We start from the raw sequence: 25,159 nt of genomic DNA on the forward strand, positions 1-25,159 counted from the left end.
TTCTTATTTCATATACCAAATTTTAAAAATTGCTCAAATACCTTTTTAAAAAATAGCATACAATTATTTAGATGGCACCATTAGAAGCAGTAGTATTATTGACATATAACTGCTATCATGAACTCTGTAAATAATCCTAAATAGCCATCAGCTAATGACTCCATCTCGTTGGGCAGACCTCAGTTTCCAAATGCAAAAATATGGATTAAAATAAGTTGGTGCAGTTACTACATTAATACTGTAAGTTTAAGTAACAAAGCTAAGTGTGAGTATAGTTGAAAGAGAAAGGCTAGAGTTGCATATGTCACCAGAAGGAAACCTATAGGATAAACCTGGGACTGTATAATCTCATGAAATTTAGAGTGGATAATGACAGTGGTTAATTGTACAAATATAAGAAAGTTCTTAAATGAACTAGAAAAAATGTACTTCACTGTAACAAGGCATTAATTACTGGGTGGTATAAGCAAAACTACAATATAGTTTTAATGCTAACTAACGGCTACAGTTAACTGTAACATTATAATATTCTCTAATTAATTGTAATAAAGGCTTTATACCAAAGCTAAATGTAAATAATAGGGGGATGTGATGGGCATGGGACCATGTTCTAATTTGCTAGCTGCCGGAATGCAATATACCAGAAACAGAATGGCTTTGAAAAAGGGGAATTTAATAAGTTCTAAGGCTGAGAAAATGTCCAAATTAAAACAAGTCTAAAGAAATGTCCAATCAAAGGCATCCAGGGAAAGATACCTTGGTTCAAGAAGGCCAATGAAGTTCAGGGTTTCTTTCCCAAGTGGAAGGGTACATGGCAAAAACAGTCAGAGTTTCTCTTTCATCTGAAAAGGCACATGGTGAACACAGTCAGGGCTCCTCTCTCATCTGGAAGGGCACATGGCGAGCATGGCATCATCTGCTAGCTTCTTCTCCTGGCTCCCTGTTTCATGAAGCTCCCCAGGAGGCATTTTCCTTCTTTATCTCCAAAGGTCACTGGCTGGTGGACTCTGCTTCTCATGGCTATGTCGTTCTGCTCTGCTCTCCCTGAATCTCCTCATTCTCCAAAATGTTTCCTCCTTTATAGGACTCCAGAAACTTATCAAGACCCACCCAAATGGCTGGAGAAATGTCGTCACCTAATCCAGTTTAACAACCACTCTTTATTTAGTCACATCTCCAGGGAGATGATCTGATTACAGTTTCAAACATGCACTATTAAAGAGGCATTATTCTACCTTTATGAATGGGTTTTGATTAAAACATGGGTTTTCTAGGGGACATACATCCTTTCAAACCAGCACAGACCATCTGTTTGTTTTTCAAAAGAGATGAGAATGTTCCCAAATTGACTGTGGTGATGAATGTAGAACAGTGTGATATACGAAGAGCCACTGATAGTACACTTGAGATGGCTTGCATGGTGTGGGAATAAAACTGTTTTAATAAAAAATAATACTAAAATAAAAATAAGTGTGTACTTGAAAGACTAATTTGAAGTGCTCTTAGGGGATCTTTGAAAATTTGGCAATATTGGATTTTATCTCTTTTTCCTTAGAAAATATTCTTCTCAATAGTAACACAAGAATGAGTAACTTTACCAAACATTTTTTATCTCATTAAGAGGCCAAAACTGTTTTTCTAAGTAGTTTCCTAATCAAATTAGCAAGTAAAGAATACGTAATAATTTTTTCACTAATGCTTGAAGTGTACCTGTATTTATTAGCTATTATTTTATATCGTAGTGTGTTCATACATATCTAGAAACAGTTATATAAAACAAAATGAGTTACATCAAATTGCTACTTACATATAGGAAAATAATTCTCTTTTTTGAATGGGAGACCAGTGCTATCATATGTGAGGTGCATATTGGACACTGTACAAACAGGAATACTGCATGCAGCAGGTTTATGATGACATACAGCTAGAGGATGCATATGTAGAATGTCATAAGCAAAGAAAACTATTATACAGATATTTTTGGCAATAAAATAATGTATCTATAGTGTTGCCTAATCATCTAGGTATTTCAGATATAAAACTCTGGGGTTATACTACCTATTCATTGTCTTACTAATCCATCTCAATTTTGACTATTCTATGTAACTTGTAAATTTACTACTTGAACATAGATTTGAAACATACAATAAAACCTTTAAACGGTATGGTATTAGAGATCATCAGTTTTCCTCATTGATTATATACATGAAATCCTTTATAATTTTTTTGATAAATAGCCTTTTTGCTGCAACATACTTTCTCTTATTTCAGCATTAAATTTTGAAAATACGTGTGTGTGTGTGTGTGTGTAAAGACACATAAATATATGTGTGTGTGTGTATGTGGGTTGTTTAACAGGGTGATTATGAAACAAGACATACTAGATATTATGTAAACAAAATTATAGAACACATAAGTAGCATAAGTCCTGAGACAGGTTAACTGGGAAAAGTTTAAGAATCAGCTAGAACAGTGCTCTTTTCTCAGGAATGATCTTTTAATGAGATTGCTCTAATATGATCCTATATTTTCCTGGTAGGGTAGGTTACCACTTAATAACCAACTGAAAGTACTAGTACTAACATGTTTTAGGTGAATCCTGATGGGGTGCCTTTTTCTCCAGCTGTGTCATTGAATTAAGTTCTTAACAAGCTCTGTTGTTCATTCTGTAAATTGCCACTGCTTTTACTTTTTACTTTCTATATATAGTTGAGAACATGGAGGTACCGACAAACAAATATCTCAGAGAGGGTTTAAGTTAAGACATCAAAGAAAGCCACACATATTATAATATAATTTAGTATATCAAATAATCCTGTGTTCCTCTCCACTGAGTACACATAGAAGAGCTGCTTCTTCATCACATGCCTAAAGAAAAAGAAAGAAAGAATTGTTCAGCACTACTAATTGTAAATATCAGTTATGTTGAATACATAATTTGTTGTTGATTATCTTTAGAAAATACATTACTATCAAGGGTAGAAGCAGCAATCCTGCAAAGTCATAGCGAAGCAAGACAGAGAAGATGTCTTTATTTATCACATGGCCGCCACTCCCAAGGAGAAGAGCATCAAGCAGATTGCAAAGTTTTCAGAGTCCATCTCTATAGTGACCAATTTATTTTTGGAAAGAAATCAAATGATTTTACCGGAAATATTTTATGTAAACATTGCTAAAAGTTACAAATAGGCTAACATTTGTAATGAATTAGTTTATATGTTTGCAAATAAAATCCACAGAGGATACAATTATATATAACAAAATCAAAGAACTAAAGTAAGATCCAGCTTTTATATAAATGGATTATTATTGGAATGCAAAATGTTTATATCCTAAAAAATGTTTATATCATTTTTTTTCTTTTTTAGTAAAAGAGCCATGTAATTTTCTTCATAACAAAATAGGATTCATTTAGGATAGAGGTTTCATAAGAGTAGGGAAATGGCTATTTTCAAAAATGATTTTGGCTTTTAACCCAAAACAAGAAGCAGCATGAATCCAATTCCAGACTACAAAATAATTGCTGAAAGACTGGTTTTCCTATCATGAAATACGTTCCAGTTTTCTGACACTAAACTCTTCTATGCAAAACTCAATTCCTTCCAATAGTATTTATTAAGTAGTGAAAGACTATGGCCAAAACTAACATAGTGGAAAGTGGAGGAAATGCTAATTTAAAGCAAGTGATAAATATCATAACTTCCTGTATCCATACTAAAGCCATTGTTCTTTTGTTACAAGAAATTGCCTTCCTTTGAAAAGTTCTAAGCAGGGGAATGGAATGCTTAGAAATATGCTGTAGTTTAGAACAGAAGTTTACAAAGTTTTCCAGTAGATAGAACAGTAAATATTTTAGCTTTGCTTATCCTACCATCTCTGCTAAAATTGTCCAGCTCTAACAGTGAAGCTCAAATGCAGCCATAGACAATATGTAAGGCCATGGCTGTTTTCTAGTAAATCTTTATTTATAAAAACAGCCAGACGGCTGGATTAAATCCATGGACTGTAGTTTGCCAAGTGTTAGTTTAAAAAAATCATGCTGTCCTCAATGAAGAGAATGGCTGCAAATTGGGACAGAAACCAAATAACTACAGCTTGCAATAATTTCAAAGAAAGATCAGGAATTCAGGATTGGAAATGAAGAAGTATATTCTAAAGTTTTTTAGGATATAAAATACAAAGCACCCAGTGACCCAGTGACTAAGAGATTTAAGGGAAAGGAGAAATGTGTGATGATTCCTTGTTGTTGTTATGGACAAACAGTAGAATGGTGAAAGTGTTGTTCCATAAGAGGAAGGAGCAACTTCAGGAGTATAAAAAGAGATAGAAGTAAAATTTGCATGTGTTAAACCAGAGATACCTTCCAGGGAAAGCTTTCCAATAAGGCATTTTAAAAGGTGCCACTTTCCAAGAAGAAAGGTCTGTTCAGTGCTTTATAAAGGTGAGAGTCATTAGAACTTAATGGCTACTTGAAGACATAGAAGTAAATAAAATTACTGAGTGACAGTGCATACTTGTAGGATGATAATGGCACTTAGGAAAAACATCCTAGAAATGTCTACAGTAAAAGTACAGGCATTTCCTAAATTGAGCATATAAAGGAAATTTAAGGGGAATAGCCAGAAAAACAAGGCCAAGGATATAATGGAGCATTTAAAGCCAAAGAGAAAGCTTCCAGCTTCTACCCTAGGATGTAGGGAGATGGAATAAGCATTGTTCCACTCTTAAAACACAACAAAACAGCTCAATTGAGTTCAATTTCTTGTATTTTTTATACCCTGTGGAGAACAAATGCCACAGAGGGATCCAGAGACCTAAATTCTAAAGAAATGTGGGACATAGGAAGCCTGCAAGGAAAGAAATGGGGGCAGACACTTACCTGAGCTGGGCTTGTGCTAAAAGAATTTTGCTTGAAAAGCTAACAGCAAGTGAACAGTGAGTGCAGCTGGCAGGACACGTGAACCTCTCTGGAAAGCACAGTGTTGTGGTGCTTTGCAGCTCTTTCTCCAGGAATTCCACCCAACACGCAGAGAAAATATTGAAAGAGTCCTATGAAGTGCCCATTGCGAGTTGGACCTGGGGAGGAGAACAGCAGCATTGTGAGAGGGAAAAGAAACTCTGCCTTTCAATCCTGTTCCACTTTGGGAAAAAGTCTTAATCTGTGGGGGAAAGGACAACAAACATGGATGTCCTTGGAGCATTTGAGAAATGCTTTTTGCTGCTCAGGGGAGAGAACAGGGAGGGGAAAAAAAACAACAAAAAAATCTTACTCCTAAGTGAGGCAGAACTTATGCTGAGACTTGGGGAGTGGCAGGAAAATCAAGAAGGCCAGTCCACAATAGCTAAGAAAAGTGTGTATGTCTCAGACCAAGACTATTCAGAAAAAAAAGAGTCTGCACACCATACAATCTCCCATCAACAAGCTAATGGCTTTCAATCATAAGAAACAGCAGAGAATTCTTGGAAGAGAGACGGAAGAGAAAAAATTGCACAAAGACACCCATTCTGAGGCACAGTACAAAATCCTAAAACACAAAATTGAGCAAATTTTATTCTGATAAATCAAGTTTCATCCTAATTTCAAGATGTCTCTGCAAGAAATTAAAGCATTGTAAAACTTATAAATCCAGCAATTACATTTCCTAATCCAGCCCAACTCCTATGTAGATGAACTCAATCTCACATACTAAAGGCCTACCTGAAGAAAAGACATGATTATGTTGTGATATAAACACCATTTCCTTCGGTCTCTACTGGTCTATGTGTCACACCTTCTTTTCAGTTAAGAAAAAAAAATTGAAGCGTATGAAACTATTAGGCGAATCACAGCCTGAAGAATGAAAACATTCATTAGAACTAGACTCAGATATTACCTAGACACTGGATTTATTTGTCAAGTTTGTAAAATAACTATGATTAACATGTAAACGGCCTCAACAAAAGGAGATCAACCTGCAAAAACAGATGGGTAATTTCAGTTTAGAGATGGAAACTGGAAATAAACCAATATAGTTACACAGATGTAGACAGCTTAAGTAGACTCACCTGTATTTACAGGATAGGTAAGGAAAGAATCAGTGAACTAGAAGGCAATGAAAATTATATCAACTTGAAACACAAAGAAAATAATAATTTTTACAAGCTACAGGATAAATTTCCAAGTTTCGTAAACAATATTCAATATTCTAAAATGAATATAATTGGAATTCCAAAAGGAGAAGAAAGGATGAAAAAATAATGGCAGAAAATTTTCTAAAAATAATGACAGAAACTGATACTAAACAACAGAGATAAAAAGGTCAGAGGGAACCATAGAAAATTAAAAAAAAAAAAGCTAAAACTAGTCGTATCATATTCAGACTACTAATAACAAAATGTAAAGATAAGATCTTGAAGGCAGATTTAAGAAGAAAAAATGTTACATACAGAGGAGGTAAATAAGAGTTATAACAGATTTCTCATTAGAAATTACGCAAGCAAAAAGATAATGGAGTGATATTTACAAAGTGCTGAAAGAAAAAATGTCACCCCACTTTTTCTGAACTAGTGAAAATGTACGTCAAAAGTAAAGATGAAATAAAGTTTTTCTCAAACAAACAAAAGCTGAGTGAATTTGTGGCAGGTGGATACACTCTTTAAGAAATGTTAAACAAAGTTCCTCAAACAGAAAGACTAGAGTATCAGAACAAATCTTAAATCAGCAAAAGAATTAAAGAGTTATAGATATGAAATAAACATAGAATTAAATACATTTTAATTGCTCTAAATCATTGCATACTATTTAATGCAAAAATAGAAACAATGCATTTTGCGTTTACGCCAATTTTTAATATTTAAAAAATATTTTATAAATAATTCATCAGCAGAAGAGATAAAATGGAATCAGGTAATACACAATTAATAAGGGAGGTACAGGAGACCTGAGTTCAATTCCCGGTCCGTGTATGTCCCAAAAAACAAACAAAAATTCAACAAATGGTGCTGCTATAATGGGATACTCACATGGAAAAATAATGAAATGTAACCCCGCCATACAGTATACAAATAAAAAGAAGAAAGGAAAAAAATATATGGCAGGAGGCAGAAGTGGAGGAAAAAAGAAACAAAAAGCAGATGTAACAAATAGAAAATAGCTAAAAAATGGGTGCACATTAATTAAATCACCTTTATTGTGAGCATTTAATATACCAGTTTAAGGAGATTGTAAAATTAAATAAATTAGCAAGACCAAAATATACACTATCTGCAAGATATTTAAATATAAAGAAAATTTTGTCAAATCACTTTTCTGACGCAGCTTGTATTAAGGTTATATTAAAAAATTTAAACAAATCGATAAGGAAACAAAAAAAACTGTTAACAACAAAAAAAAAGAGCAAGAATGTGAAGCTACTGAGCTGCTTATACATTGGTGGGAATAAAAAATGCTAAACCTAGGGTGCACATTGATTAGAATTCCCCCCTTTCCTGGAAGGAGACCCGGGTTCAATTCCTGGACCGCGTACCCCCCCCCCCAAAAAAAAGAGTTTTGGAAATCAGTTTGACAATGTTTTAATCCATTTATTGATATACTTAACATACGACTAACAATCTATTTGCCATTTTACTGCTGGGAAATATCTGAATTTGACATGAAAATATCAAATAGTATGTATTGCAATGTTCATAGTAACTTTACTATAAATCACCTGATTTTGGAGGCAAGCTCAAATTACCTTCAACTGATAAACTAATAAAAATGATGACATATTGATAAAATGCTACAGTAAAGCATTGATTAATGCAAAAACATTTTTGAAATTCAAATGCAGTTTTTTAAGTGAAGAAGCCAGTCTCTCAAAGTTGCACCTGCTTCATGATTCCATTCATGTTACATTCCAGGACACAAATCAGATCATTGGTTGCTGGGGGTTGAGAGTAGAGGATGGAATTATCCATGAAGTTGTAGCATGGGGAAATTTTTGTGGTGATAGGATTGTTCTATAGGTAATTGTGATAGTAGACACGAGACTCTATGCACTTGTCAAAACAAAAAGTGAATTTTACTTTATGCAAAATAGGCAAACTGATCATTATGTGGAAGGGAAAGACGGAATGCAGATTGTGACCAATTAATTATAATACAAATGTTTCAAGTAATGCCAGTAAAGAGGATGGAAAGGAAAAAAAAAGACCTAAATAGCTTTGAACAGCAAGATTTTTATTGGATTCTGTAAAACTAAATTCAAAAGGAACTGTGTACAAATAGTGTAATCCAATTATTAAACTTGTTTCGTACATGGCGTGGGTTAGTAATTCTGAAACTACTTCATTTGCATGAGTATTGTAGATATAAGTAAATATGTTGTTAATGAGCCGTGTATGGAAGTAAAACATAACAACAGGACTCAGTTTTTTATGTCTTCCTCTATATAGTTAATACTTATGTATGTGGCTGGAGAGTTGTATAAATTGATGGTAGAAGATAATACACATATATACATGTGCATGCATACAGGATTTACCCATACATGTCTAATTTCCTATGCCTATCACTGAAAGGAACTGAAGCAGGGATGGCTCAGTAGCAATCAGCATATCCAGCACCTGGATGTTGGTTTCTAAATCCCATTCTCTAATAAGACAAAGTGGCTTTCCCTGAGATGAGGTTGAGGCCAGGGCTGGGAAAGGTAAAATTCCAAGAGCGCCCTGGAGCATCTTATGGTGTTAGAAAATAATGAAGTACTCATACTTTGGTTTATATTAATTGTTTAAAATAACAACAACAAAACAAGAGTATTTTGTTGAGTATGAGTCAATAGCCCGAAGTTCCCCAGGGGATGTTTTAACGAACTTTGATATTTTCTTGTCAGGATACTTTATTCATCAAAACACGTGGTTCAAATGGTAACTATTGCTTTTAATTTCAACTCAATCTCTAGATCCATGACGTAACAAAGGCATAGAATTATATTTTATTTTTTCCAATATATTTACAGTGATTCAGAGTATTACCGCAAAGGAAAAAAAAAAAAAAAAAAAAAGAACTCTAATGCAGGATAAGTTCATGGTTTTGCTGGAGAATTGTCAGGGCACAAAGAGTGAAATCATTGGCCAAAATAATGTCTACCCATAAACCAATCAGGTATGCAGAAAGAAAGAGGGCAATAGTTACTAAACTGAATCACTCCCATTATGTCATTTACCTTTTCGTGTCAGACGTAGTTTGGTTGATTATCCATCCATCTGATTTTCTTTCTGATCTACCTCTCACTTTTACTCTAATATACAATACGTATTTTTATCCTTAGGGCTGCTATCATTTTTTTTTTTTTACTTTCTCGGCTTTGCTCGTCCCTCCCTCCAATGGAGTTAATGGCAGATACTTGCGCCTCTGCCTATCCGTGGGTCTGCCTTTGGCCCTTCAGATTCTTTAGAGTTGAATATCTACAGAACAAACAAAACCTTTATGTTGTCAACAATTGTTTATTTTACTCCTCCTAAACCCCTATATCCATTCTACATGCACACATAGAAATAAACCAGCCAGAGACATCCTTAGCCTCACATAATTTACACTAAAAGGAGGAGAGAGACCTTAACGTTAAATAAATAAATACATAAAATATTTTTGGAGAGTTGCAAAAACTATGAAGGAAATGCATTAGGGTCATGTTGTGGAACTATTAGAGGCTAGGAGGTGGTCAGGAAAATCCCCTTTCAAGAGGGGACACTTGAACTGAGACCCGAAGTGAAGAGGAGAAATCTGTGAGAAGATCTACAGGAACAGAGTTAAAGAAAACTGAAAACATATGGTTGCATTGCAGGAACGATCGTGATGTGTTCAAAGAAAAGCAAAAAAGAGTAATGCAAAAATTAAGGGTATCAAATAGAAATTCTCTGAAATACTATGGGAAAGAAAGAAAATTTAAGTGACCAAGCCCTAAGATTTAAAGTGAGTAAAACAGACCCAAGACAGTAGAGCATAAGTCTCACGTGCATTAGGTTTCCTGATTTGTTAAAGCTTCATAACATGTTTCATAACTTATCCATGTTTTATATCTTTCTATATTTAAATATAAATATTGCAGGTTTTCTGTTATATCATAAATCAAAATAATGTGTTAGATTAACTTTTTGTACAAACTTAGTAATAAGACAGAAACTTTGAAGGCAAATTTTTCATACCGTGTATGGATAGGCATGGCTTAACAAATCTATGCACAAATTATTTAGGAGAATCTACTTTGTTCCACTCACTGTTCCTATTGATCAAACCCTGAGATTTGGCAAATTTACAAAATGACTCCCAGTAGAAAAGATAGCATTAAAATTTACAGTTCTTTTTTCCTGAAATATATTAAGCATTTTTATATGTAATGTATCATTCCTTTATTACTGCTCATGAATACCCAGCTCCTTGAATGCTCTGACAATAAGACTTACCATCATCCTGGTACCCTTATTAATGAGTAAGTTAAATGTAATTATTGTTGCACGTTCATTTTTATGTGTTTAACTTTTTGAAATTTTATTTTAACTGATGCATAAACACTTTTCCCAATCAATAGTTAGGAGAAATGGACAAGATCCTATAATAATCTTTTATTCATAATTTTTGTTTTCCATCCTACCAAGAATTGCTGCATGAAAGTATGTTGAGTCTTGCCTGTATAAAACTGTGATATATTGCTTATAATAATGTAAAACTTCTTGCAAGACAGAGGTTATGTGTGTGATATATTTACATATGAGTATATAATTTTAAAGAAGAAAAGTCACTTGATTTCTAAGGACTCCTGGTCTAGTTTATTTATTTTTTGTATCTTGCTCACAAATCTATTTTTATGAATATTTTCTTACAAATAAAAGCATTATTTTCCCTTGTGAGTAAAGAACTCAGGATATAACACTGCTTCTCCAAAAAAAAAAAGAGTATTATTTATGAGATAGTATAGTGTACACAAATTTCCTTATATGTACCTTCCAGCAGATTTGGAATTTGGAGTATATAAATTGTGAGACACTCCAATGGATGACTTTTGCTAATATGGCTTTTATACTTTCTTCAAGACGTGCATGTAAGAAGAAGTGGGCTACATCCACAATCAGCCCCATATCAGTACATATTAATTTAATAGAAATTTTAAATTCATGTATATAACGTAAGACCCCCTCCCCTAACACCCTAATAACACCATTTCAGAATTAGTTTTGGGTTATATAGGGCTGTAAAGAAAAGAGAAGGGCTGATTACAATAAAGGTTCACAATTATATTTGGAAAAGGATTCATGTACATATTTGAAGACACAGATATTCAATTTCCTATGAAACACATACATTTGAAAAGTAATTCAAATATACATTTTGAAACAGCAAAGATCAGAGTAAACAACGTGATGTAAGGTCACATATTTGGATGAATACCTTTACTCTGGGTATCTGGACTGTTTAAGGGAAAAAGACATTTTTTCCCCACTACTGCAATTACTTTGCATCTCTGAGACTAGAGCTGGAAGCAGGATTCAGAAAGAGAAATCAGTGGCTTCCAGCCAGGTAATTAGAATTAAAAAATAATAATAAACATTTCAGAGGAGATTTGAAGATAGAAAAAGAAAGTCTTTTGTATACATTTTATATGGAACAAATTTAAATTCACAATTATCTCCTTGTTTGTAAATAGGAGTCTCAAAAACAAGCCAGTAAGTCAAAGAAAGTGCTAGGTAAATGAGTGCCGTTAATGATTTATGCAAATTTAAACTGTATACATTTCAATGTCCTATATGAGGACTTCTCTGAGCTGTTCTGAACAATTTAGTCACTCCAGCTCTCCAGGCCATCTTCATGGTTCAAATAATTGCACTTTTTAACACCAGGAATGAAGAAAGGAAAGATAGTAACTGAGGTACACATGGACACATTTGAAAAGAAAAATCTGAAACCAACCAAGCCTCCCTCCCTCCATTTCCTTGTTTATTCTCTAAAACAGAAGCGTTGCCCCCTTCTAGTCCTGCTTCTGAAGAAGAAACGGGTGGCTTTGGGCCAATAATATGCTAGTAGCTCTACTGAGTATTGAGTAAAGTGCGTGAGTCCCTTCCCTGCTTTTCCAAGTCTAGAGAGAGCTAGAAGATAAGGTAGAACACGAGGTTAGCCTAACAGCATGACTAAAACTCCAACAAAAAGAGCTCCATTCTGTAACCAAGACTCAAATCCTTTTCAACATATATGCAACATAAGCCCATTCCTACACATAGGAGTAAATTCAGGTTCTTACTCATCTTTCTAGGACCAAGGAGGCATTTGAGAGGGGAGGGAGTTCTTACTTATAGATTGGTTTCTAAAATGTCAAAACAAAAGCAAAGACAAAGCAAAATAAAAATAAACTAAGGAGAACTAGATCTAACTATTATTGCATCAATAATTTACGGGCACAATTTGAGTAAATTACATCATATGGCTGCGTCACATAAACTAATGAAATTGCATAATTTTTCCAAATACGTTTTAAGCATAAAGTGTACTCATTATTAAACTCTAAATATTATTTTGGGCATGGATTTTATTTTTTCTCTAAAGGAAGAAAAATAATCTATAGGAATCCATTCTAATAAACAGTCTAAACAAGCTTACATTTTTTTTAATCCGAAAGCACAAGGTTGCTAAATATCAAAATAATTTGGAGACATTTTCCCTATACAAATACATTTGATACTTATTTAAAGTGTTGAAAAATCATTATAAAGGTTTTCAAGCATATTTACCAAAACTGATCTTTCTAATTCCCTTTTATTTCCCCACACCTAACTTTCTACACTTAGGGAAAGACTACAATGAAAGGAAGTTTTTATTTAACTTTATAGGAATAATTCATTATCTGAAAATTAAAACATCCTAAAATGCAATACAAATACAAGTTGACAAAAAGTTCTGCTTTATCCTGAATGCAATTTAACTTTACAGGCAATTCAGGTAGAAAAATAATCTCTAAAATCTCACATTTAAAATAGTTATATATTTAATTATGTGGGCCTTTCCACAGTTAATTTCCTCTAGAGATTTGCTGCTTGTGTGGAACTCAAACAACTGAAACAGTTCCCTCTCTGTTTTCACTGACTGGGTTTTTTACTTCAAATCACAGAACTGATGCCTGACAGCCTGAACTTCTGTGGACTCTTATTAATTGGATTAAATGATTCATACTAATAGAAGGAAGTTGCCCCCTGATATGAGAAGCTCATTTTTCATAATTTTACATAGAACTAACTATATTGTAGCTACCAAAAACTGTCAGCTTTGCCCACTGCCATATTTTTAAATACTAGTCATCTATCTTGGGCTTGAGAGAGAGAGAAAGCTCGTGACTGGAAGAATCTTATAATATTGTATGATTCTCAAATCATTCAGTATTCATGATGCCATGCTCGGATTATATCCTGGCTCCAAGAAGAACTTCATAAAAAATTTATAGACTACAATATTACAGCATTTCCTATTTTTCCTCCAAATAACAACAGGGGCACCAGGAGGGGTTTCTGCCACAGTTTTATCCATGGGATTTATTCTCATCCTTTCATAGCCCAAGATTTACAGCGGTATCAATATGTTCAGCATTAATTATACAAACACCCTCACTGATATTTTATGTATCAGTGAGGATTCAGAGCTCCCTTAAGAGAAATTAGAAAATAAGAGAGTTTTCAAATGCAGTGATTTGTGTTAAAACAAACACAACCAAATACAGGAACAATAGGAAAACCTTTGGGCAAAATAATTTCCATTCAAAAGTATTATTTTTTGAAAATGCAACAGATTTAGAGCAGGAAATGAGAAAAGGAGATGATTAGAATTTGTTTGAATAGCAGGTCTCCACATGATTAATATTAATGAAGATGTAAACATCCTTCAACAGCTACCCAGTGGCAAAGTTAGGCAAGAACTATAAAACCATTTTCCTGCTCTGCCTCCTCTTCTTTCCACCCTCTTCAATCTCACCCATCAATAAATGTCAATGTCTTTCCCCTAAATGCCTCTCCATTGTGAAGGTTTACACTGAAACTCCATTATACTGCCCGTTCTCTATATCCACCTTTGCTAACCCAATAGGTTTATGCCTGTCTCAGGATCCACCTAACACCAGGTCTTACTACAATATCCCATTTTAGGCCTCTCCTCCCCTGTACAAGCAATGTTGGACCCTTCAATTGTATAAGCTTTCTCTACTTCTACTTCTATTATCTATGTTCAGACCTAGAGAACAATTTTGGGATTTCACTCCTCAAATGTAGTCATTTCAAATGTCTTTTTCAGTAGCAAGGTGGAGCCCACCACAAGACATTCTTACTCAGTTTTCCATAAATCTGAGAAGGCATGTGAAAGCAGAGCTCCTAGAAAAGGAAAAAGCTGGTTTTGGTTATTAAGAAGGTAGATGAGACAACAAATACTGGGGCAAAGAAGGTTTATGGAAATATCTGTATGAAAATTCCTTTAGATAGAAAATAAGGGATCCATGTATGTGTCCTGTGGTTTCTGCATAAGCAAAACCTCTGCGTCATTAGAAGCGTGCTAAGTGTGCTGGTTTGAAAGGATGTATGTCCCTTAGAAGAGCCATGTTTTAATCCCATTTCATAAAGGCAAAATGATCCCTATTCAATACTTTATGTTTGAATCTTTAATTAGATCATCTCCCTGGAGATGTAACACAATCAAGAGTGGCTGTTAAACTGGATTGGGGGAAATGTGTCTCCACCCATTTGGGTGGGTCTTGATCAGTTTCTGAAGTCCTATAAAAGAGGAAACATTTTGGAGAAGGAAGTAGATTCAGAGAGAGCAGAGAAGAATGACATAGCCATGAGAAGCAGAGAGCCAACAAGTCAGTGACCTTTGGAGATGAAGACGGAAAACACCTGCCAGGAAGCTTCATGAAATAGGAAGCCAGGAGAGAAAGTTAGCAAATGATGCCTTGCTCGCTATGTGCCCCTCCAACCAAGAGAGAAACTGTGACTGTGTTCACCATGTGCTTCCACTTGAGAAAGAAGCCCTGAACTTCATCGGCCTTCCTGAACCAAGGTATTTTTTTTTCTGGATGCCTTAGGTTGGACATTTCTATAGACTTGCTTTAATTGGGACATTTTCTTAGCCTTAGTTATAACTATAAACTACCAAATTATTAAATTCTTCTTTTCAAAAGTCATTCCATTTCTGGTGTATTGTATTCTGGCAACAAGCAAACTAGAACACTAGGACGGCAACAAAAAAGGCACAAAAACTGTGTTTTATTTATGGATATTGATATTTTGGGCTAAGGTATGGAAATTGTCATTAATCTATCTTTAATGAAAGTGAGTAAAGAAGCATAGTTAGAGAGACTCACAAAATAAACAAATTGCAAATAACAAAGCAAGATTGTTTTATGCACCTAAATTGTAGTCAGTGTGAATAATGGTAGCTTGTATATATTAATCTAAATGTAACTTTTTCATGTCACAATGACTATTTCAAGTCACCTTATTTCTATAACTTCAAATAGTCTTTTTATATTAACTGGTGAGAAATAATGTTTTTCAACATTCATCAGATTTCTGTCATCAGTATTTTTAAGTAACGAAGTGATGACATATATGGATGTAAATTTGCCTTCATCCTGTGCATGCTAAGAGGGTAAAAGGAAAAAAAATGAAAGGGCACCAGAAATAGTGCAGAAATATCTTGACTAGTATGTTCATCAGATCTGGTATTTTATGTCACTGAAAAAAATTATGCCATGTACAGCTGGCTGAAGGAGAAAGTGAGTAAAATATATTGAGAGTTTAGAGATGATACAATATTTGTGTCTAGGGCTTATTTTACTCAATATAATGTCTTCAAAGTTCATCCATGTTGTCGCATGCATGAGGGTGTCGTTGCTTGTTGTGACTGAATATCATTCCATTCTATGTATTTACCAATTCTTCCCTCAGAAAAATTCTGGGAGCATGAATCTTAGACAAGGTCAGGCTCATTCACTCAGACTTCCACATAATAGATTGGCACTGACACATATACACCCCACTATGCAAATGGGAATAGGGCCAGGGACTTACAATGGGAGCAGAAGCAGGTTACAGCCTGTGTTGTGGAGGGGTGGGGAAGACCCAGCAAGGGTGCAAGGAGATTCTTATACCTTTCGTAGCTGAGCTTTCTTAATTTAGCAGCTGCCCAGTTAATGCAGTCCTTTAATTGTTTTTCATTATTTTATGGGATTTCACTGTCTTCAGTATTCCTCTGCTGCTTTTGTCCTGGGCAGGGCGGGATGGGGGATTGGAATATTGGCCACCCTCAGAGCTGGACCCAAATGATCTGAAGCAGCTGTTCAAAAGCAGAGAAATCTAGAATCAGACTACATATTTCCAGAGTTGGAAGAACTGTTCCTTGTGCCTCAACCTTGCACCAGCAAGCTCAGCCAGGTGTTGGAGCTCCAGTCCTCAGTGCTGCCTGCCAAGAGGTTGGAGGAAGCAGGTGGTAGCTGCTATAGGGTGGGGGAAACCCACAGGTCTTTATTGCAAATTACCCGCTTCTTCTTCTCTCTCCTCTCTGGAGGCTGCAAAGTGTTCCTTTAGACTCCAGAGTTTCAAAGTGATTGATTCATATAGTCCCTGCCTGTTCAAGAGTTGTTTCAGTGAAGGGAATGGTTCCCAGAGCTTCCTAATCCACCAGGTTCTCAGTCCTTTGTGTGTTGATCTATTATCCTGAAACTTTGCTGAATTTTTTTTTAGCTGTAATAGCATTTTTTATATATTCTCTGGAATTTCCTAAATATAGGATTATGTCGTCTAAAAGTAGAGAAAAGTAGGGCAGGCAACGGTGGCTCAGTGGCAGAGTTCTTCCCTGCCATACCAGGGACCCAAGTTTGATTCCCGGTGCTTGCCCATGTAAGAAATAAAAATTATAATAAATAAATAAAATTAAAAAAATAAAAGTAGAGAAATCTTTACAAAAAATAAAACTAATTAAAGGTGTCCAAATTGGAAAGAAAGTAAGTGAGTGGTGTGATTAACCAGCGAAAACATCTGGTACTTGATGTTTCTTTCTTGGGAGCTTAATAATAATTTTTACTTGCTATAGGTCTGTTCAGATTTCATACTTATTCTTAAGTGGTTTGGGGAATTTGAGTGTTTCTAGGAATTTGTTCACATCATTTCATTTATCTCATTTGTTGGTATACAGTTTTTTTCATAGCATTCTCTTTTAATCATTTTCATTGTTTAAGATTGGTAGTAATGTTCTCCCTTCCATTTCAGATTTTGGTAATTTGAGATGTCTCTCTTTCTTTTCTTAGTGAATCTAGCTAGAAATTTGTCAATTTTATAATAACAAAATTTTTGCTTTGTTGGTTTTCTCTCTATTTTCTTCATCTCTTATCTAACCTTTATTTTCCCTTCTTCCTACTGGCTTCAGGTACAGCTTGCATTATTTTCTAGTTCTTTAAGGTACAAAATTATGTTATTGTTTGGAGATCTTTATTTTTTAACGCAGGCATTTATAGCTATATTGTACCCTGAACCTACTGCTGCTGCATCCCATTAGTTTTGTGTTGTACTGTTTTTATTCTTTTCAAAGGATTTTCTGATTTCTTTTTTTGGTTTCTTCTATAATTAATTGGTTGTTTAAGAGTGTGTTGTTTTACATGGTTGTTCAAGTCTTCTATTTACTTATTGATCTGTCAAGTCATTCTATCCATTGTTAAAAATAGATTATTGAGGTTTCTGACTATTGCTGGTGAATTGTCTATTTCTTCCTTCATTTCTGAAGAAGGGGAAAGAAAGAAAAAGTTCCCTTATTCTGAAAATTTTCATGGCGTTGGGAGAAAACACCCTTAATACTGAACCAAGGGATCTGCAACTCTACCTTAGCTATCACATCCTGCTTCTGTCGAGCTTAAAGATCAACTCGATGGGGAAACATTAGGCTTTATTGGGTCTTTTAGGAGGAAATGTTCTGTCCTATTATGTGAGTTTCTTTCTAAATCCCCCCAGGATAGATGGGAGTTTTCACCTTATTTCCCCTAACAGTCTCTCCCCCAGCTTTGCAGCCAGGCTTTTGGTATGTTTATTGTTTGCCCCACCAGTAACCTTTTGCTCCATGTGGCAGTGGCAGTGTTTGTTCACACCTTTCAGCATTTTCAAGGAATGCCATCTAGATTGGCTCTTTTCTGCTCTGAAAGAGACTTAATTTAGGAAAAACAAAGGCAACCACCTCACGTCAGTCCTTTAAGCAGTCCCTAGATGGTCCAAATATACAGAACTATTCTTTGAGAACAGATCTCTTCTGCTGTCTCTGAAACCAGGAACCAGAGTTTTACTTTGGGAATATCTTCAAACCACCATCAAATTGGGGAGGCAGGTGAGGTATAGGCTAGTAAAAGCACAAAATCAAAGCTCTTCTTCTCTTGATTCAGAGTGTACTTGGTTGCTGTAAAACTGTGACTATTTTCCAGAGTTACAACAAAGTTGATTCTCATAATTTTTGCTCACTTTTTCATTGTTTCTGCAGAGAGGCAGGCTCTCGGAGCTATGAAATCTGCTATTTATTTTTGCTGATATCATAGTGATAGCACTTTCTTCTCAGGTATTGAACTGTTGCCTCTTTTCTGCTCTCTTTCTTAAAGACATATTAGGTCCTCAACCTACTTTATTTCCCTTTTCCCTCAAAAGTGCCACCACTCTAGTTAACATTTCTATTCTCCTACCACTAAGAGACAGAGTGAAGGAGAAGTAGATTTCCTTACTCCCTTCTTTTGCAGTCCCCAATTACAGGTAAAAGAAGCCCATTTTGTTTAGTGAGTTGTTGGCTGAGTGGAAAAGGAAAATCATTGGGTCTAGACCAAATAAGAGTGAGTTACAAAATTAAGATCTCTTAAAAATTTATGTAGACAATGGTGTTCATCTATAACCCTGATTTCCCTACTGAGACAATAAATAGAAAATACTGGAAATTTCTATAATTCACATTTTTTTATTATGAAGATTCACTGTTAGTGTAATCTATTCACTGGATTTCCTAAACCATAGTCACATTGACCTTCTTATGGATGCACATCACGTTCCTAACAGATAGTTTGTGATTCTAACTTTCTTTTTTAAAGACATAGACTAAAAACCTGCACAAAGTAGCGTTTCCAAGGCCTAAATGGAACAGGCTACATATCTAAAGTATTTCAGAGTAAGGATACACATCTTCGTTGGGATTGTATCTCAAAATTAGCTGATAACTTTCTATATGCTTTACAAATGGGAATCAACACAAAGCCTAAATCAAAATACATCTAGCAAAAATAATGAAACAGGAGCAGCGCTGGGAGAACAGGAAGGAATTCTGACTTTACCATGTACCTGGTTGCTATTTCTTCTTTTATCTAACTCATCAAACTGTTAGAGGACAAAATTCAGTTAGTCTTATATAAAAAGTCTAATAGAATACTCATTTTATGAAAAGGAAATTAATTTAAGTGTTACCACCTTGCTCTTATCTACAAATGGCTTTCAAACTCATTTATGTTCTTAAAGGTCCAAGGCATCTTCTTCAGCAACTGTTGACGAATTTTCAAATCGGAGGTAAATAAGAGGTAAAGGAGTTTACAGGTATCTATTAATTTGGTAGCCTCATAAATGTTGTACAAAAAGCTATATGTAGAAGAGAGAATTGGATAGGAACAGGCAAGTAAATGTCAGAATATTAATGCATAAATCAGAATGGAGGCAACATAGGGAAGAAACTGCTATTGATACTTTTAAGTTTAAAGGGCATTTTTATAGAGAAAATAATATCTATGTTTTTACATAATATTGCTTTCATAATTTTTATAGAGAAAACGGAGTATTTATATTTTATAGTTAAGCATTAATCATCCATTTTATTTCTAGATTATAACTGCACATATTTCATATGAAATATAATTTCACAGATAAATATATTTTAATTATTTTCTTAAAGCACGCATTTTATCATTTTCATAGTGAAGTTAGGAGCCAATAATGCATGTTTTCCTTTTCTTCTAAAGAAAGGGAGGTAAGCTTTTGGATTACCATTTCCATTTCTTTCAAGTTGTTAGGCATCTTTATACAAAAAATAGATTTAGTTACCAGTGAGCCTGGTTCCCACTTGAATTCCATTTAATAACTTTTCCAACTCTATAGGCCAGTAATTCAGAAGGAGAAAATCATATCTTCAGCCCAGTACTAAAGATTGCTTGGAAATATTTATGTAATAACTATTTATTCCGAAAGTGCTTTCAAAGGGAATGTTTTAAGTCTTAAAGCAGAAATGCTGAACAATGATTGGTAAAATCAAATGAAGCTATGGATGATCATCATCTTTGTACTCAGAGCACTTGAAAAGTAACACGTTGGTATTGAAATCAACTGCTCTTCTATTTAATGTTAAATGAGAACTACATTTTAATATCTTTCCTTCAACCTTTTGTAGTTTTTACTAATAATTTGAGTGCTCCTTTAAAACAAGGGAAACTGCATGAGTTAGTTATAATTGAAAAATAATGTCATCAATATTTGCAGCGTTTTTTAGGAAGTACAAATTTGAAGTTGGGATTAAAATACTACTTTAAGAAATTTATCGTGCTTCAGAATTCATTTGTGATGGGCCTAAAATATAGGATTAAAAGCATTTATTTGCAAAAAAACATTTTTTAGTGTGCGGATCTAAAAGAATATGCATCTGCATAATAGGACACATAGTCTCGGCCCCACTGTTATGCTCTTACCTTATTACTTCCTTGGCTTCAATTCATATTTCTTCTGAGAATTATTTGAGATGCTGGAATGTATATAGTTCAGAGTAAATTTAGATTTGAGGGCCAAAGAAAGCATTAATTATAGAGATAACATTTCTACTTATTTATTTAAATTCAAGTGAATAATTTATTTTGTGTATGCAAAAATTTAGTGTCAAAATGTCCTGAAATGTAGAAGTAAATATGGAAATCTATAGAACTCATTTTTCATGTTGCCTTGAGAAAAAGTACATAAATCAGATTGCTATGAGGAAAATTTTTTAAAAAATTAAAAAACAAGTAAAATTTGTGCATGCCCAGGAAAATCATCTACATTTTTCAAGTCTAGTAAGAATGATACTTAGCACAGATCATGTAATGCAACAATCTAACGCATCATTCTATACTGAAATATATGTATCAGGAATTATATCTGGTTAAACTGGTGTAAAAACAAAACCTCAAGTTTTTTATTAACTGGATAAAACAGGATGTTAAAAATAATAGTTGTGTTTTTGCAGGGCTGTTAAATGCAGTTAAAAAAGAAAAAGTAAAAATAGTTGGTTTTAATAAAATTTAAAATAGTAATAATAATAATAATAGTTGTAAGCAATCTATACATTTACAGATCAAACGTCTAATAAATAAATACCAGTAGTCTAAAATGTTTCATGCTTAAAATAATATGACCTAAACTGGATGACAATTATTTACTTTACTTACTGATTTCTAAAGTAGGCAGTCTGTACTTTTGACCATATCCTATCATGAAAGAAAATATGTTTCTGTATCAATGAAGTGCATTTTACAAGAAGACATTTTACCAAAAGCAAAAAAAGAGTGTCATGAATGTAAACATTTGGTAGTTGTGATAGTTTGATTCAGTTGTCAACTTGGCCAGGTGAAGGCACCTAGTTCTGTTGCTGTGGACATGAGCCAATGGTACGTGAACCTCATCTGTTGCTGATTACATCTGCAGTCAGCTAGGAGGCGGGCCAGCTGCAATGAATGAAGTTTGATTTAATTGGCTGGTACTTAAATGAGAGAGCTCAATGTAGCAGAGCTAAGCAGCTCCGCATACCTCATCTCAGCACTTGCAGCTCAGCCCAGGCCTTCGGAGATGCAGAAAGAAGTCACCCCAGGGAAAGTTGTTGGAACCCAGAGGCCTGGAGAGAAGGCCAGCAGAGACCATCCTGTGCCTTCCCACGTAAGAAAGAACCTCAGTGGAGGTAGTCATAAGCTAATATTATGAATACACACTATTTTTCCAATTGTGTCATAGTCTATTTTTTTAATTAGAGAAGTTGTGAGTTTATAAAACAATCATGCATAAAATACAGGAATTCCATACATCAAGCCATTACCAACAGCTTCCATTGGTATGGAATATTTGTTACAATTGATGATAGCACTTTTTAAATGATTTTACTATTAATCGAAGTCCATGGTTGAACTGAGAGCTCCATGTTTGTGTAATGTAATTCCATGGATTTAAAAAACAATTATACTGCTACCATAAACACAATCTAGCATTGCCCTTTTTAACTGTATTCAGATATACATTTCAGTGTTGTAAATTGTGCTCACGATGTTCTGATACTGTCACCACCATCCACTGCCAAAACATTTTCATCATTCCACATAGGAATCTTGTCCATTTTAAGCTTTTTCTTCCCATTACCTAGCCCTGCCCCAGTCCCTTAAAACAGGTGTTATAGAATCTGACTCGGTGAGTTTTTTTTTCATTCTAACTGTTTCTAAACAATAGAATGATACAATATTTGTCTTTTCATGCCTGGACAACATCCTTCTTTGCTTAAGAGCAAAGGTCCATTTATTTTGTCAAATATATCAGGACTTCATTCCTTTTTACAGCTGTGTAGCATTCCATTATATGTGTATGCATTCATCAGTTGACAGACACTCGGGTTGCTTCTGTCTCTTGCCAATTGTGAATAATGCTGCTATGAACATCAGTATGAAAATGTTTGTTCGAGTCCCTGCTTTCAGGGTATATGCTGAGTAGTACGATTGCTGATCATAAGGTAGTTCTATACTTAGCTTTCTACAGTTACTGTCTTCTACAGCAACTGCGTGCTTTTATATTGCCACCATCAATAAATGACTTGTCCTCTGTCTTTCCATCCTCTCCAACACTTGCCATTCTCCTTTTTTTTTTTTTAAATAGCAGCCATTCTAATTGGTGTGAATTTTTTTCTTTTGCATGGGCAGGCACTGGGAATCAAGCCTGCATCTCTGGCATGGCAGGCGAGAACTCTGCCTGCTGAGCCAGCTAGGCCTGCCCTCCCATTATGGTTTTGATTTGCATTTCCCTGATGGCAATGATGTTGAACATCTTTTCATATGCTTTCTGTCCATTAATATATTTTTCTTTGTAGAATTTCTATTCAATATTTTTGCTCATTTTTAAATTGGGTAGTGTCTTACTGTTACTTTGTAGAATTTCTTTTTGTGTTTTGGATGTTCAACTATTATTTAATATGTGGTTTCCAAATATTTTCTCCCATTGTGTAAGTTGTCATTTTACTTTCATGATAAAGTCCTTTCAGTCCCAAAGTTTTTAATTTTGATGAGGTCCCATTGTGTTAGCATTATCTATTTTTGTTCTTTTGTTCTTTGTATTATGGATATAAAGTCTACAAAACCATTGCCTAACACAAGATCCTGAAGTTGCTTCTCTACATTTTCTTCTAGGAGTTTGATAGTTCTACCTCTTTAAGTCCTTAATCCATTTTTTGTTGATTTTTGTATATGATATGAGATAGGGGTCCTCATCAATTTCTACCTCCTTCCCTCCCTTCCTCCCTTCCTTCCTTTCTTTTTGTAAATGGAGATCTAGTTTTCAGAACATTTGTAAATAGACTGTTATTTCCCAAATGAGTGGTCTTTGTCCCCTTGATAAAGTTGGGCATAGGGTGGTGTAACTGTGGCTCAGTGGCAAAGTTCTCACCTGCCATGCTGGAGACCTAGGCTTGCATGCCAATGCCTGCCCAAGCAAAAAAAAAAAAAAAAAAAGAAGAAGAAGAAGAAGATTTGGCCATAAATGTGATGGTTAACTTTTGAGGTTTTAATTCAATTGCAATTGGTCTACATTACTATCCTTGTGTCAGTACTTTGCTGCTTTGATCTCTGTGGCTTTGTAACAAATTTTAAGATTGGAAAATGTGAAACCTCTAAATTCATTCTTCTTTTTCAAGATGGCTTTAGCTATTTGGGGCCTGTGGTACTTGGGGCTATGATATACCCCAGGAAAAAAAAAGACAAAACATGTTTTTAATCCATTCCTGTGGATGTTGATCTTGTTCCCTGACACTTTTCTGAATTCCTCAATTAGCTATAGGAGTTTTGTTGTGGATTTTTCAAGATTTCCTGTATATAGGATTATATCACCTGCAAACAGGGAAAGTTTTACTTCTTCCATCCATCTAGGATGCTTTTCATATCTTTCTTTTTTGCCTAATTTATTTAAATATGTTTATTTATTTATGTTAAATAACATTGGTGACAGTCAGTATCCTTGTTTATTTCCTGATGTTATTGGGAAATTTTTCAGTCATTCACCATTAAGTAGGAAAGTAGCTATGGGCTTCTCATATATGTGTTTTATCATGTTGCAGAAGTTCCCTTCTATTTCTAGTGTTCTAAGAGTTTTTCTCATGAAGAGTACTGGATTTTGTCAAATGGCTTTTCTGCATCAACTGAGATGATCATGTGTTTATTCCTTCAATCTGTAGATTGGGTGTATTCCATTAATTGATTTTCATATACTGAACCAACTTTGCATAACGGAAAAATCCCTCTTGATCATGATGGATAATTATTTTAATATACTTTTGGGTTTGGTGAGCTGGTATTTTGTTGAGGATGTTTGCATATATATTCATAAGTATTCATAAGAGATATTGGCCTGTAGTTTTCTTTGGTTTGGTCTGAGGGTGATATTGACTGTATAGAATGAATTAGCGAGCATTTTCTCCTCTTCATTTTTTTGGAACAGTTTGAACAGAATTGGAGTTGTGTCTTTTTGGAATGTTTGGTAAAATTTCCCTGTGAAGTCACTTTTCTTTGTTGGGAAGTTTTTGATTACTGACACAATCTGATTACCAAGGTCTTTTCTTTGAGTTCACTGATTACTTATTCTCCCAGATTCATTCTGCTGAAGACACTGTCCTTGGGATTTTCATTTCAGTTACTGTGGTCTTCAACTCCAGTATTTCTGCTTGGTTTCTTTCTACAATTTCTGTCTGTGCTAAGACTTTCATTTTGGTTATTCCCTGTTTAACTGATATCCTGTAGTTCTTTCTTTGTATTCTCTGTCCTCTCCTGGAGCATTTTTAAGGGCTTTTCTTGGTTTGTCCATATTGTGTTCTTAATTGGTGATTTTTGGTTCTTTA

The 25,159-nt window shown here is 34.6% G+C and overlaps 2 long non-coding RNA genes across 4 annotated transcripts in view; one reads left to right on the forward strand and one right to left on the reverse strand.

The window, feature by feature from the left end:
• Positions 1 to 2,541: 2,541 nt before the first annotated feature.
• Positions 2,542 to 9,406, reverse strand: LOC143669794 (uncharacterized). 2 transcript variants are annotated; one of them, XR_013169064.1, is made up of 4 exons: positions 9,186 to 9,406; positions 4,880 to 5,076; positions 2,971 to 3,103; positions 2,542 to 2,868 (listed from the first exon to the last, which is right to left on the reverse strand). It is a non-coding gene; the product is annotated as an uncharacterized LOC143669794 (long non-coding RNA). The 2 variants fall into 2 exon arrangements; XR_013169063.1 differs by lacking the exon at positions 2,971 to 3,103.
• Positions 9,017 to 25,159, forward strand: part of LOC143669795 (uncharacterized) — a 76,306-nt gene continuing 60,163 nt past the window's right edge. For both annotated transcript variants that reach the window (XR_013169065.1, XR_013169066.1), the window contains exons 1-2: positions 9,017 to 9,124; positions 19,522 to 19,580. This is a non-coding gene — a long non-coding RNA (uncharacterized LOC143669795). The remainder of the gene's footprint in view (positions 9,125 to 19,521; positions 19,581 to 25,159) is intronic.

This window comes from Tamandua tetradactyla, chromosome 26 (genome assembly GCF_023851605.1).
Source record: "Tamandua tetradactyla isolate mTamTet1 chromosome 26, mTamTet1.pri, whole genome shotgun sequence".
Classification (NCBI taxonomy): Eukaryota; Metazoa; Chordata; class Mammalia; order Pilosa; family Myrmecophagidae; genus Tamandua; species Tamandua tetradactyla.